The sequence below is a fragment of the Ailuropoda melanoleuca genome, chromosome 10 (genome assembly GCF_002007445.2).
Source record: "Ailuropoda melanoleuca isolate Jingjing chromosome 10, ASM200744v2, whole genome shotgun sequence".
Lineage (NCBI taxonomy): Eukaryota > Metazoa > Chordata > Mammalia > Carnivora > Ursidae > Ailuropoda > Ailuropoda melanoleuca.
In genome coordinates this window covers 19415075-19428022 of record NC_048227.1, presented here as the reverse complement: position 1 = coordinate 19428022, position 12948 = coordinate 19415075, and positions in this window count along the sequence as shown.

Sequence of the window (12948 nt, the reverse complement as noted above, 5' to 3'; positions counted from 1 at the left end):
CATGCATTCCTGTCATCACCGTAGGATACAAATGCCCTAACCATAATCTAACTCATCCCAGAAAAGGAGAGACAAGTTCAGCATACCTGAATCCACCCCTGTCTTGATTAGTTAAAACCCAGCTTACCCAGAGATGGGGGAGCAAGATATTAATATAAATAAAACATAAGTATAACTCAACAAATATCTATTGAGTAAGTGCATGTTGCTTATACCATAATTATTTGTTTGTAGGTCTGTCTGTGAGCCCTTTGGGGTCGGGGGTATTAACATTTCTGCATGCTCAGGGCCATTTGTGTTCCAGGTAAATAGTGGCCACTCTGGCCACTCTTTGGAATGGGTCTGAGGCTTCAGGATTTTCCTTGGCAGCCTTGGCTCCCCCATATTGGATAATCAGACAGAGGCAAGGCAGATTCCTGCTGAATTCCTAAGGATTTCAGAGTTTAATCCCTTTGGTCCTGATTTTATGGTCCTTTTTTTTATTGTCATGAATTCTTAAGTGTATTCTGTGCTTTGACTGGCCACCAGTGCAAGGCCATAAGGTAGACAATCTCCAGGCTGTTAGGTACCCAGGACATGCTGCAGAATGATCTGAGGGTCTGCATGGTGATGAGGGCAATCTGATGCCCACTCATCACAGGGGATGCGATGGACAGATACGTTCCCACTTGCTGTCCATGGCAGCAGTAATGCTACCTGATTTACAGGTCCCCAGGGCCTTCCCATTGTGTGTTAGAGTGTCTGCATCAGACTTTCCTTTGTCTGAGTGTCTTGGCTCTGGCCTTGAGGAATTCAAGAGGAACTGATTCACACTGACTTTGTTGGGCAGACAAAACTTTGGGTGATGTTTCTAAAGTGGGATGTCTATATAGAGAAAGTGAAGGTCTACCAGTGTGAGGTGGAAATCTTTTGTTACTCTGTCCAACATCTTTTCTCTTTTGGTGTCAGTACTCTGTTTTTCCTTTGGTAAAACTACCTCCCCCCACTGGAGACAACATTGGTGGGGCTGTCAAATATGGTACTTGTCTTAATTTGGGTTTCCACTAAAACAGACCCTGCATAAAGGACTTGAGTACAGGTAGTTTATCTGGGAGGATTTGATTGATTGATTTTTTTAAAAAGATTTTATTTATTTATTTATTTGAGAGAGAGAGAGAGCACTAGCAGAGGGGAGAGGCAGAGGGAGAAGCAGATTCCCTGCTGAGCAGGGAGCCTAATGCGGGGCTTGATCCCAGGACCCTAGGGATCAAGATGCCCAACTGACTAAGCCACCCAGGCACCCCTTGTATATTTTTAATTAAAGTAGGCTTCATGCCCAGCGTGAAGCCCAACATGGAGCCCAAACTCACAACCCTGAGATCAAGACCTGAGCTGGGATCAAGAGTCAGATGCGTCGCCAACTAAGCCATCCAGGTGCCCCTAGGGTATGATTTTAGAAAGCACAAGTTAGAAAGTGAGGAAAATGAGAATAAAAAAAGGACATAAACCAATATAGGATGTGCTAACAAATAGATTACCACTGTGGGCAATGAGGACCAATCCTGCTTGAGGAACCTCTGCAAAGCCACTTGGGACATGCTGCATAGTGATCCCACCAGACGCTAGGGGGTGGGGAGTTTATCTGCCAACTTCCATTTCTATTTGAGTGGAAAAGAAATTCAGGATCTTGAGATGAGATTCTGTTAATGTGCTGGCAATTGTCTACCAAGATTACAGGCCAAGATGTGGAGGAGAAAGTGATACTAAGAAGCTGTTGCTGATATGCCACATGTTCTTACTCACCAGAGTTGACCTAGTATGACTTCCTGCTCTGACCACAGGGTAGGCACAAGTCCCAGGCTGGTCCAATCAGATGCCTTCTTTCTGGAATCTTGAGGAGAGTAACATAGACAATGGGAAATGACTGGACTCTGTTCATCTCTGTGGTGGGGTCCAGAAGAGACCCATCACTGGTACTTCACACCCATTTGCCCAGAATTGTTCCAATTCACATTCTCTCTGCTTGTTCAATTTTTCCTTCAATTTTCTGTGCCTCCCCATAAATCCTTCCAATAAATTCCTTTTTTATTAAATTAGCTAGAGCTGATTTCTGCAGCTTGCATGCAAAACATCCTGACAGATGCTGGGTCTACTCCATAGGAAGCTGTCAGAAGAAGTGACCTTTGCATGGCTTGAAATGAAGATGGCATGCTTCAGACTCTCAGCAGGGTACCAAGCCATAGAATAATCTTTGCTCAAATTTGCTGAAGACCTCAAGACCCAGCCCTCATTCTTGGCTCATACTTCAGCTAGCCCATTTCCCCCAATCCACCCTACTTATCATTTTTAGGTAATTGTGAGTAAATCACAATATTAAAAGATATTGTGTTTGGATAGACATGATATAGTATGGTGTGGTTTGATGTGGTATGGTATGGTATAATATAATGGAGCACAGCATGGCACGTTATCTAAAGTATGGGTTTTGGAGCCAGACTTCACAGGTTCAAATCCCAACTCTGTCATTTACTGACTATTCAATCTCAAAGGAGTTACTAAATCTCTCTGTGACTCAGTTTCTTTAACTATAAATGTGAATCATAATAGTACCTGGGTTATAGGATTGTGGTAAAGATTAAATGGGTTGACAATGTAACTGGCACATGAGAAGCACTATAAATATTAGCTATTATAATGTCAAAGAACTATATGCCTCTTAAGGGCTACAGGTCCCTGTGCTTTTGGGATTCACAAGTGTGGTTCCTAAACCTTGGTAAAAAGCATGGTTGGCAAGATCAGCTGCCCTCTCTTGGGCTTGGCTTGGTGTGTGCATTGGAGGGAAGGGAAAAGTACACTTATAACCCTCTACTATATACCAGGCAACATGACAAGTACCTCTTTGAAGATCATCGCAATACCCCTAAGAGAGAGGTATTATTTCTGCCATTTTACGGGTCAGAGAGTTAGAGCTCAAAGAGGTTAAGTAACCAGCCCTAGGTTGTTCAGCTAGTAAGAAACAATTGTCGTTCTCCCAGGTCTGTCTGATTCAAAAGCCTGTTTCCACTGGGCACGTTGCTTCCACAAAGCCCCAAAGTGAGCAGCTTCTCCTTTTCTCATTACTGGCCTTGTACTGTGACTGTCCAAACTGTGATCTAGACATCAGGGGTGCTGGATGCATCTCAGAACAACAGTGGGCCTTTATTCCCACTCCTTTGCATTGTCCCTTCTTTTGTTTGCTTGTTTTTCAGTCTGTGTAGAAGATCAAGGACATCGTTGCACAGGGGCAGTTTGGTGTGTGACTTGGCATTGATGAGGGAGAGGGTACAGCTTGGTGGTTAAGCCCATGGGCTCTTACTGGGGCCACTGGGATCTGGATCATTACTGCGTGCTTTCCCTGATGCACATCTTTGGCAGGTTACACGATCCCTCCAAATCCCAGTCTCCACATCTATAAAGGAGGGATTGGAAATGATAGTAGTTAACTCTTAGACGGTTTGTACATATTAAGGAAAATAAATATTGGGAGAAAAATATTTGAAACAATTTTTTTGTTCTTTGGGTTTTTTTAGAGACAGAAAGTGGGGGAGGAGCAGAGGAAGAGGGACAAGCATACTCCACACTGAGCATGGAGCCCAACATGGGGCTCAATCTCATGACCCTGAGATTATGACCTGAGTCAAAATCAAGAGTTGGATGCTCAACTGACTGAGCCACCCAGATGCCGCTAGACATTTTTTTTTAACGTTGGGAGAGAATGGCTTTCCAATCAAGCAAGACTGTAAACCCAGAACCCACAAAGAAAAGAAAGACACACGTGACTACATTAAAAAGAAAAAACAAAATGCCAAATATATGGCAAAAAAAACAAAACAAAACCAAAAGCCAGACTATAGGCTGGGGGTTTTTGTTTTATAACACATGTGATAGTGAGAATATTAGTAGTCCTAATAATCTCCCATAAACTGAGAAGATATGGACAAACCACTCAGTAGGAAAATGGACAAAGGCTATCAGTGGGCCCCTAACCAAAGAGAGTATCCACATGGCCAATGGACATCACAAAGGATGCTCAGAGAAATGCAAATTAAAGCTAAAATGAGATACCATTTTTATCCATCTCACTGGGGGGAAAAGACTAAAAAAAGTATATCTGAGGCTGACAAAAATGTGAGGGAAAAAATACGCTCCTGTATTTCTGGTGGGAATATGAAATCTGACAAGTAATACTGGTAGAAATCTAAATATCTGTTAAAAATAAATGAACACACTTTTTACCTAGCAACCTTATGTTTAAGAATGATCTTATGTAAATAAAATCATCTCTATATTAGGATATATGTTCAAGGATGTTTATTACAACCTTATATCTTTGGGGAAAAATTGGAAACCAGCCGGAATGTTCCTTAGCATAAGACTGGTTGAATAAATTGTCCTATACTCACTGTGGAATATATTGCAGTTATTAAAAAGAATAAGTATGAATAAGTTGTGGTATACCCATACAATGGCATACTACTTAGTGATGAAAAGGAGCAAACCATTGACACACACCACAACTTGAATGTATCTCAAAGGCATTAGGCTGAGTTAAAGAAGCCAATCTTGAAAGATTACCTAGTATGGAATTTATATAATCTTCTTGAAATGAGAAAACTGTAATGTTGCAAAACAGATTAGTGGTTGCCAGGGGTTAGGGATGGGAGGTGGCTGTGGCTACAAGGGTGCACAAGGGAACTTTTGGAGGTGATGGGAATGTGCATGTTTTTGTGGTGGTAGTGGTTGTGTGAATGCATAGATGTGCTAAAATTCATAGAACTATAGACTCCCAAAGGTCAGTTTTACTGTGTGACAATTTACTTAAAAAACAAACCTCACAGGGGCACCTAGGTGGTCCAGTCCACTAAGCATCTGACTTCGACTTAGGTCTTGATCTTAGGATCCTGGGATTGAACCCCACATCGGGCTCTGTACTCATCGGGGAGTCTGCTTCTCCCTCTCCCTCTGCCCCTCCCCCTGCTCATGCTCTGTTTCTCTGTCTCTCTCTCAAATAAATAAATAAAATCTTTTAAAAAACAAAAACAAAAGAAAATTCACAACAACAACAAAAATAAGTGATATTTAGGTCTATTGACCTGGAGGAGTCTCTATGATATATTTAGGGAGGAAAAAAGTTGTGTAATATGATTCTATTTTTATAAAAGTAGATACCCTGAAGCCCTTTTCTACAGATGATTATATGCTTGTGTATGTTTCTATGAGCATGAGAAAGAGGTGGAAAACACACACCAGACTGGTGGTGTTGGTTAGAGGAGCATTAGGAGGTGTTTTTTTTTTTTTTTTCTTAAAGATTTTATTTATTTAAGAGAGAGAGAGAGCAAGAGAGAGGGAGAGAGAGCATGAGCAGGGTGAAGGGCAGAGGGAGAAGCAGACTCCCCGCTGAGCAGGGAGCCCAATGCTGGACTGGATCCCAGGATTCCAAGATCATGACTTGAGCTGAAGGCAGACGCTTAACTGACTGAGCCACCCAGGCGCCCAGGAGGTATTTCTTTATACATCTTTGCATTATTTCACTGGTTATATTGAGTAAATACTACAGTTTAAATTAAAACCAGAAAAGCAAACAAATAATAACAAAATTGAAGGAGAAGAAAACCAGAAAGAAGGCTAGCGGGAAAGAAGAGAAAGGTAAAACAGGAAACCAGCTAGCAGAAAAATGATTCTGGGACTCTGTGGTCAGGGTGCCTGTGTGGTACCAATCAAATTCCCAAATCAGCAATACGTGTTGCTGGAACAGTAAAGACCACCTTGGATCTGGGGTCAGGGACAAGCAGTCTTTCAAGGGTTAAGACTTGGGCTCATTTCTCAGAACTTAGCCAGCTTCTTGGGCTCCTCTTTGTTTCTTTTTTCTGCCCATGTGTTCATTCATGCATCTATATATTATCCCCCCACTCTTTGCTAAATGCCTACTGTGTTTTCAATTTTTAAAATTTATTTTACTCTGTCCCTCCTCAGATCATAATAAAATCCAAAATAGCATTCAGATTTTTGTATGTTTATCTTCAAAGATGACAATAGGGGGCGCCTGGCTGGCTCAGTCGGTAAACATGAGACTCTTCATCTTCAGGTTGTAAATTTGAGCCCCACGTTGGATGAAGAGAATACTTAAAAAAAAAAAAAAAGAAACTTAAAAAAAAAAACAACAAAGATGACAACAAATGGAGACATTGGGATCCTTTTCTCAGCTTTTAGTTCCGTGGCTAAGCCTCAGGGACCAGTCCTCTAGTAGTAAGTGGCCATGAAAGCTTGACCTAATGGAAACCAGTGTCTGTTCATTCTCCCAGTTCTCTGAAATGGGCATCTGGGAATCTCAGGATTTGGTGACAGACTTTGCAGTTAGTTATCCCCTATTTTTGCAGAATCCCAGGTATCTTCTCATAATTTCCTGATATGATTGACTGGAGAATGTTCCTCACTCTATGATAAGAGCAGGGTTCTGGAGCCAAACTGTCCGGGTTCACATCTCAGCTCTGCCACTCACTGTGTGCCCTGGGACAAGTTTAAGAACATCTCCAGGGGCCTCAGGTTTCTCATATATAAACGGAGCATGAGGTTAAATGTGTTAATAGATGGAAAGCACTTGAAACAGTGGCTGCTTATAGTAAGCTTCATCACCAGCCTTTTATTGTTTTTGTTGTTGATAATTATGTGGGATTGGGCTGCAATAATTACAAGAAAAGTCCACTAGATTTTTTTTTTTTTTAAGATTTATTTATTTCTTTGAGAGAGAGCACATGCATGTGTATGGGTGGAGGGCAGACAGAGGGAGAGAGAGATAGAGTGCACAAATGGGAGGGGTACAGGAAGAGAGAATCTCAAGCAGACTCCCCACTGAGTGCAAAGCCCAACCTGGGGCTTGGGCTCACAACCCTGAGATCATGACTTGAGCCAAAACCAAGAGTCAGAGGCTTAACTAACTGAGCCACTCAGGCACCCCATACTATATTGTTTTGAATATCAGAAGACACTGAATAATTTGTATAGCAGAATCATATTTATGCTACAACTGTCTCTATGCATGTATAGGCATTTGTGTCCATGTTTGTATGTACATATGAATGTGCATTTGAAGAAACATAAGGAATAAGCTGGAAGACCATACTTCAAACTATGACCAGTGGTGACATCTTGGAGGAGTGGCTTTGGGAGAGGGTTCAAAGGGAACTTTTACCTATTATTTTATATTCTTTTGTACTGTTACAAAATTTACTGTTGGGATTATTGTTTTGGTAATTTTAAAACAAAAAGAAAATTAAACCAAAGGCATCAATAGACTTTAAAATGGAGATAAATTCAATCAGAGAATGTCTTTCCATTGTCTATTCCAGAAAATTTACCATTTTTCTGTCATTGGTTGTATGAGAGTCACAAAGACAGCCATAAAAAGTATTTGTTTTTTCTTTAATACGAGAACAATTCCTGGGATTGTTGATCCTAATGCGAAGGTGAGATTTGTCTGATATAGATCCACAGGGTCAGCCTAATAAATCACTCTGCTGGTGGCTGCATTAGAAATTCAAAGTCTGGAGGTGCAAATCTCAATGTGTCTATGGCTCCCCAGACACCGCTAAGCCCTGATCCCCATTGCCCACAGCCTTGATGGGCTGAGCTCACAGAATTTGCAGCTGGACATTCCTCTCCACATGTCTCCTTCTGCTTTAGGTCTGCTCCTCCACCTTAGTGGTGCCCGCAGTTAACTTACTGCAATGGAGAACACAATCAGAGGTTTGCTTTGGTCCTGCTGGAAAAGCAAAATGATATAGAAGGCTGGGGTTAGCTACAGTGATGGTGGGCAGATTCTCAGGCAAGACCTCAAAGTGACAAACTATTTCATCCATTCCCCTGGAATGGGATCTCTTTAGACAGAGGCTCACATTGTCTAGACACACAGACTAATTTACAAACCAAATTTATACTATTAACATGAGGGCAGGTAAAGCATTATAAGAATTTTCAGGTCTAATCCTTAGGGTGCCCTTCCAACCAATAAGGTAATTAGAAAATCAAAAAGATATTGAAATTACGATTGGTGGAGGATTAATCTGGGAACAGTGTAACTGGTGAATGAGAGAGCCTCAGGGTCAAGTCAGAGCTCCACCATCTGCAATGTGACCATATGCATGTTGATATAACTCCCCAAAGCTCAGCTTTGTCATCTGGATAAAGAAGAAACTAGTACTGCTTTAGATTGGATCCTTGGAAACAAACTCTGAGTTGGGGAGTTACAAGTAGAGGTTTCCTGGGGGATATACTTACAGGAAAGTGAGAACCATAGGATTGCACAGGGGGTAAGTGGACCTGGGATGTGGCTGCAAATGGGGCTGGAGTTTGGACAGGAACTCAATCTGGGACAGCCATTCATAGTCTTTGAAAATTGAGAAGCTGAGCTTTTAGCTCTTGAGTCAATCAGTCATTGGCCATATGCCATCCCCTTGGAGGGTGTATAACCTTGGGCATTGTAGTTCCCCATAACTGAGGGCAGTCTCCAATGAGGGGTATAACCATGAGCCTCCAGCACTCTGCCTTCCTAGCTGGGCTGTACTGACTTTGAGGAGGGGATCTTGGTGGTGCTTCCCAGGACCCACTTCAAGTGCATACTCCAGGTTTGTGGGGGATTAGAAAATTAGGTTGGCTTAGCATAGAGCCAACCACACCCCAAAGCATCTACAAATACTAGTTCTGTTCCTTTCTATCTCTCTTAAGAAATATTTATTAAAGACTTTGAAAGAGTATGGAGATGGTTTTCCCGTTCTATCCTATATTAGACCTTTCTGGTAGCTAAAACCTCTGCACCCACCAGAAAGATCACTTTGCTTTGTACGGTATGAAACGAACACTAACAAAGCCTTAACCTCTTATATACTTCATCTGTCACTACAGAACCCATAACCTCTCGACAGGTAAGCAACTAGGGGAGGGTTTGTTCTTATACCAATTACATACTGCCATTTTTTCTCACATTTTTTTCTGATTGGAGATTTTGGAGACCTGTTCATCTCCTGGACAGTATATTCTATGAAGTATTACTCAGGTCATTGAGGCTGGACATTGCTTTTTTATTGGCTTCAGAAGCAGAGGGTCACCTTTTCTTGACTTTGAACTTAAACTTTCAGGGAGATCTCTTCTCAGAAATCCTGTATACTTACTATCCGGACCAAATGTGCTCAGGAGGATTTTCTGTTTCAGTGTCTTGTTTGGTTTTGTGTTCTCTCTCTTCTGATACTACTAAGCAGTGTCCAGAACAAGGTAGGGGCGGACTAGAAAAAGAGGTAAGCCAGCATCCAAGATTATTACAATATTTTTTGGCAGGTGGGATCATCTGGGAGAGGGATAAAAGACTTTGGAATATCTAGTGTAAAAATCAGTGCCTGAATCTCTGAGCAAAATGGCTGAAGCAGAATCATCACAAGAGCCAGAGTTTAATTGGCAGAAATCATGTAGTGATTGAGATCCTGTTAGTTGAAAAGTAATTAAACCAACTCAAGATGACTTAAGGAAGAAGATTTATTTTTAAGAATACAATGGTGTTTTACAAAACCTAAGGGCATGGGTGCAGCCCATCTCAGGAAATCCAAGCAGACTCATTGACTCACTTCTGTTTCTCTCTTATATATGCTTTGTGGAGGTTTTGAAAATATATCCTCAAATTCTTTGACAATTCTTTTCTCCAATTGGAGTCTAATGCTCCATTCATTGAGTGTAAGCTGGACCTACTGTCTCACTTTTAATGGATAAAATGTGGCAGAATGATGGTTTGTGACTTTTAAAACCAGGACATAAAAGGTGCTGTGGCTTCCTCCCTATTTTTTTTTCTTGGATCAATTGTTCTGGGGAAGCCATGTCATAAGGACATTCACACAGACCTGTGGAGAGAGAGGTCCACGTGGTAAGGAACTGACACCTCCCGACAATATCCATGTGAGGGAGCCATCTTGGAAGTGGATTCTTTAGTTCCAATCAAACCTTCAGATGCTGCAGACTCAGCCAGCATCCTGACTGCAACCTCATGAGAGAGCCTGAGCCAGAACCATACAGCTAAGCCCTTTCTGAATTCTTGATCCCCAGAAACTGTGTGATAATATGTTTACTGTTCAATTCACTAAGTTTTGGACTAATATTTTACAGCCATGGAAAATAAATATCAGATTGGAAATAATCACTGCCAATAACTCTCCTCATTTAGAGGACAGTCGTCAGAGGGAAGAGTCTTAGTCTTATTTCCAAGGGGAAGGATCCTGATCAACACAGTTAGATCAAGTGCTCAGATGTGAACCAATAAATTGTGGTTAAGATGGGGGGCAGCATCATTTACAGGGGGACTTTTATTGTAATCATGTAAATGTGAAGTAATTTGGTAAGGACTACCTAGGATACCCCAAAGCAAATTCCACATTGGAACAGGACTTTATTTCTTTGGTCACCAGAGTGTCTCCTAAGGTAGTTGAAGCTTACCTTAGTTATGATATAGTGATTTGAACTTAGGCAGCGATGCCATGTATTAGCTTTAAGTGTGCAGTTACAGAGATCTGCAGATTACTTGTGCTTCGGCAGCCTGCACCCTCATGCCTGGCTACCCTTGATGTGTTCTTGTGGCTTCAGCTATCCTTCCTGGCCACTTTCAAGTCGCTGAATATTTTCCAAAGTTTTCTTCTGACAACTGTAGTAAATCCTTTTCAGAAACTTCCCATATTGGGGCACCTGGGTGGCTCAGTCGTTAAGCATCTGCCTTTGGCCCAGGGCGTGATCCCAGGATTCTGGGATCCAGCCCTGTGTCGGACTCCCTGCTCTGCTGGGAGCCTGCTTCTTCCTCTCCCACTCCCCCTGCTTGTGTTCCCTCTCTCACTGGCTATGTCTCTCTTTGTCAAATAAATAAATAAAATCTTAAAAAAAAAAAGAAAAGAAAGGAAACTTCCCATATTTCTTCTAATATATGGAAAAAACATAAATTCACCTGACATTTCTAGATATAATACTCCTAGAATATCTCCCCACCCCCACTCTCTCCAGCTAGGTGGATGGGAGAAAGTAAACACAATAAGTCGTGATGATTTCTGATTTATAAGTCAAATTAAGCTACTTAAAATGTGATGTTACAAATAAAGTCAACGAGGTCATAGGGATTGGGTTTATTATAATGCTGATATGTACACTGCAACCTCTGGGTGAATAAAGTTTTCATGTAATGAACATTATGACAAAAACATTTCCTAAAGTAAACCTGTGCATAGCCTCAGGATTAGGGGTTACTTTTGAAAAAAGATAACAAGCTTTGAAATCACCATGTCTCTGGGGGAACATCTAATAAACTAGCCAGGACACAATTCATGATCATAAGTTATAGAAAAGTATAAGTCTGCTAAGAATGGACCTTCACCTCCAGCCACTCTAATCTATTTTTCGAATATTCATGGAAATGTCTTTTAAGTGTTCTCCAGATTTAACCTTTCCCTAACATAACCGCTAACTCAGGGATGTGTCTTCTCATCTGTGTATGCCAGCATTCTTTGCAGCTTTTGCAAACTTCCTCATGTAACTGTCAGTTAAGGCTAAGAGTCTCTGTTGTCAGTTTAGAACAACAGTGGGTCCACCAACTGTGATTTTTAATCCAGATTTGTGGGTCTAAGACTTACTGGCCCGTTTTCCCTTATAATGATATTAACTTAATTGTCAATCCTAGTTTAAGCGTTCTGTGAGTTCTTAAACTTTCCTGGGGAGTTTGGATTGGGCTGTTTAATTTTAATCCAGAAGTCCTTGGTATGAATGTTTTTGGACTCTTTTTCTGTTTCTTAAGTAGGATCCACACCCACCATGGAGCCCAACATGGGGCCCAAACTCATGACCCTGAGATCAAGACCTGAGTTGAGATAAAGAGTCAGACACTCAACTGACTAAGCCACCCAGGCACCCTTTTTGGACTCTTTTGACCTGTGTTATCACATATTTCCAGAATAGCCCATATTTCCAGAACATTATGCCAATTTCCACTTCCACAAAGAGTTCATGGAAGTAGGACTTAAGCCTTCCTATGCCAAGCATCTGCTAGTTTAATAGACTTTGCCCATTACTGACTTTGTAGAGAGTCAGTTACTTAATCAGTAGTTGATTCTAAAAGTGAAGGATGACTACATCTCCTTAAAATACCTTTGATTATTAGTGTGATTGAATATTTGTATTTATTTGTATTCCTTTTCTATAAATTGCCTACTCATGATCTTTGCTTTTTTTTCCATTATGGAGTTAGGATGTTTTCTTAATGATTATTTATTTATTTATTTATTTATTTATTTATTTAAGGTAGGCTCCTTGCCCAATGTGGGCTTGAACTCACAACCCTGAGATCAAGAGTTGCATGCTGTACTGACTAAGCCAGCAAGGCGCCCCAGATGTTTCCTTAATGATTTTTGAAAGCTCTTTACACAGTAGGACTAGGAATTCTGTGTATTGCCTGGTGATTTTAGCCTTTAAGTATTCATTTTTGCCTCTAAGATAATTCATAAAACATGGGTCAACTCAAAAGTAAAAAATATTCCTTGTCTTTTTTATTGTGGTTGATCAGTCCGTGGCATCTCTGACTTTATATAGAAACTTTAAGTCAGAAATTTAAGAAACTTTAAGTTAGAAATTTTAAGTCAGTGAGGTGTTGTAGAATATGCTTGCATATTCTACATATTTACATATTGGGGTAAAAAAAAAATCCTGTGTTTAATTTCCAGCTCCATCACTTTCTGTTTTGAGGAAGACTTTTAACTTTCTCTACTTTGGTTTTCTTAGATATAGACTGAGGATAATGTTAATGGCTGGGATGTTGGATTATTGTAAGGATCCATTACATAGAGCACATGAAGGTGCTTTATGAACTGTGATGCTGCCATATGTAACTTGATCTGTATCTAATCTTGATGGTCAGTCCTT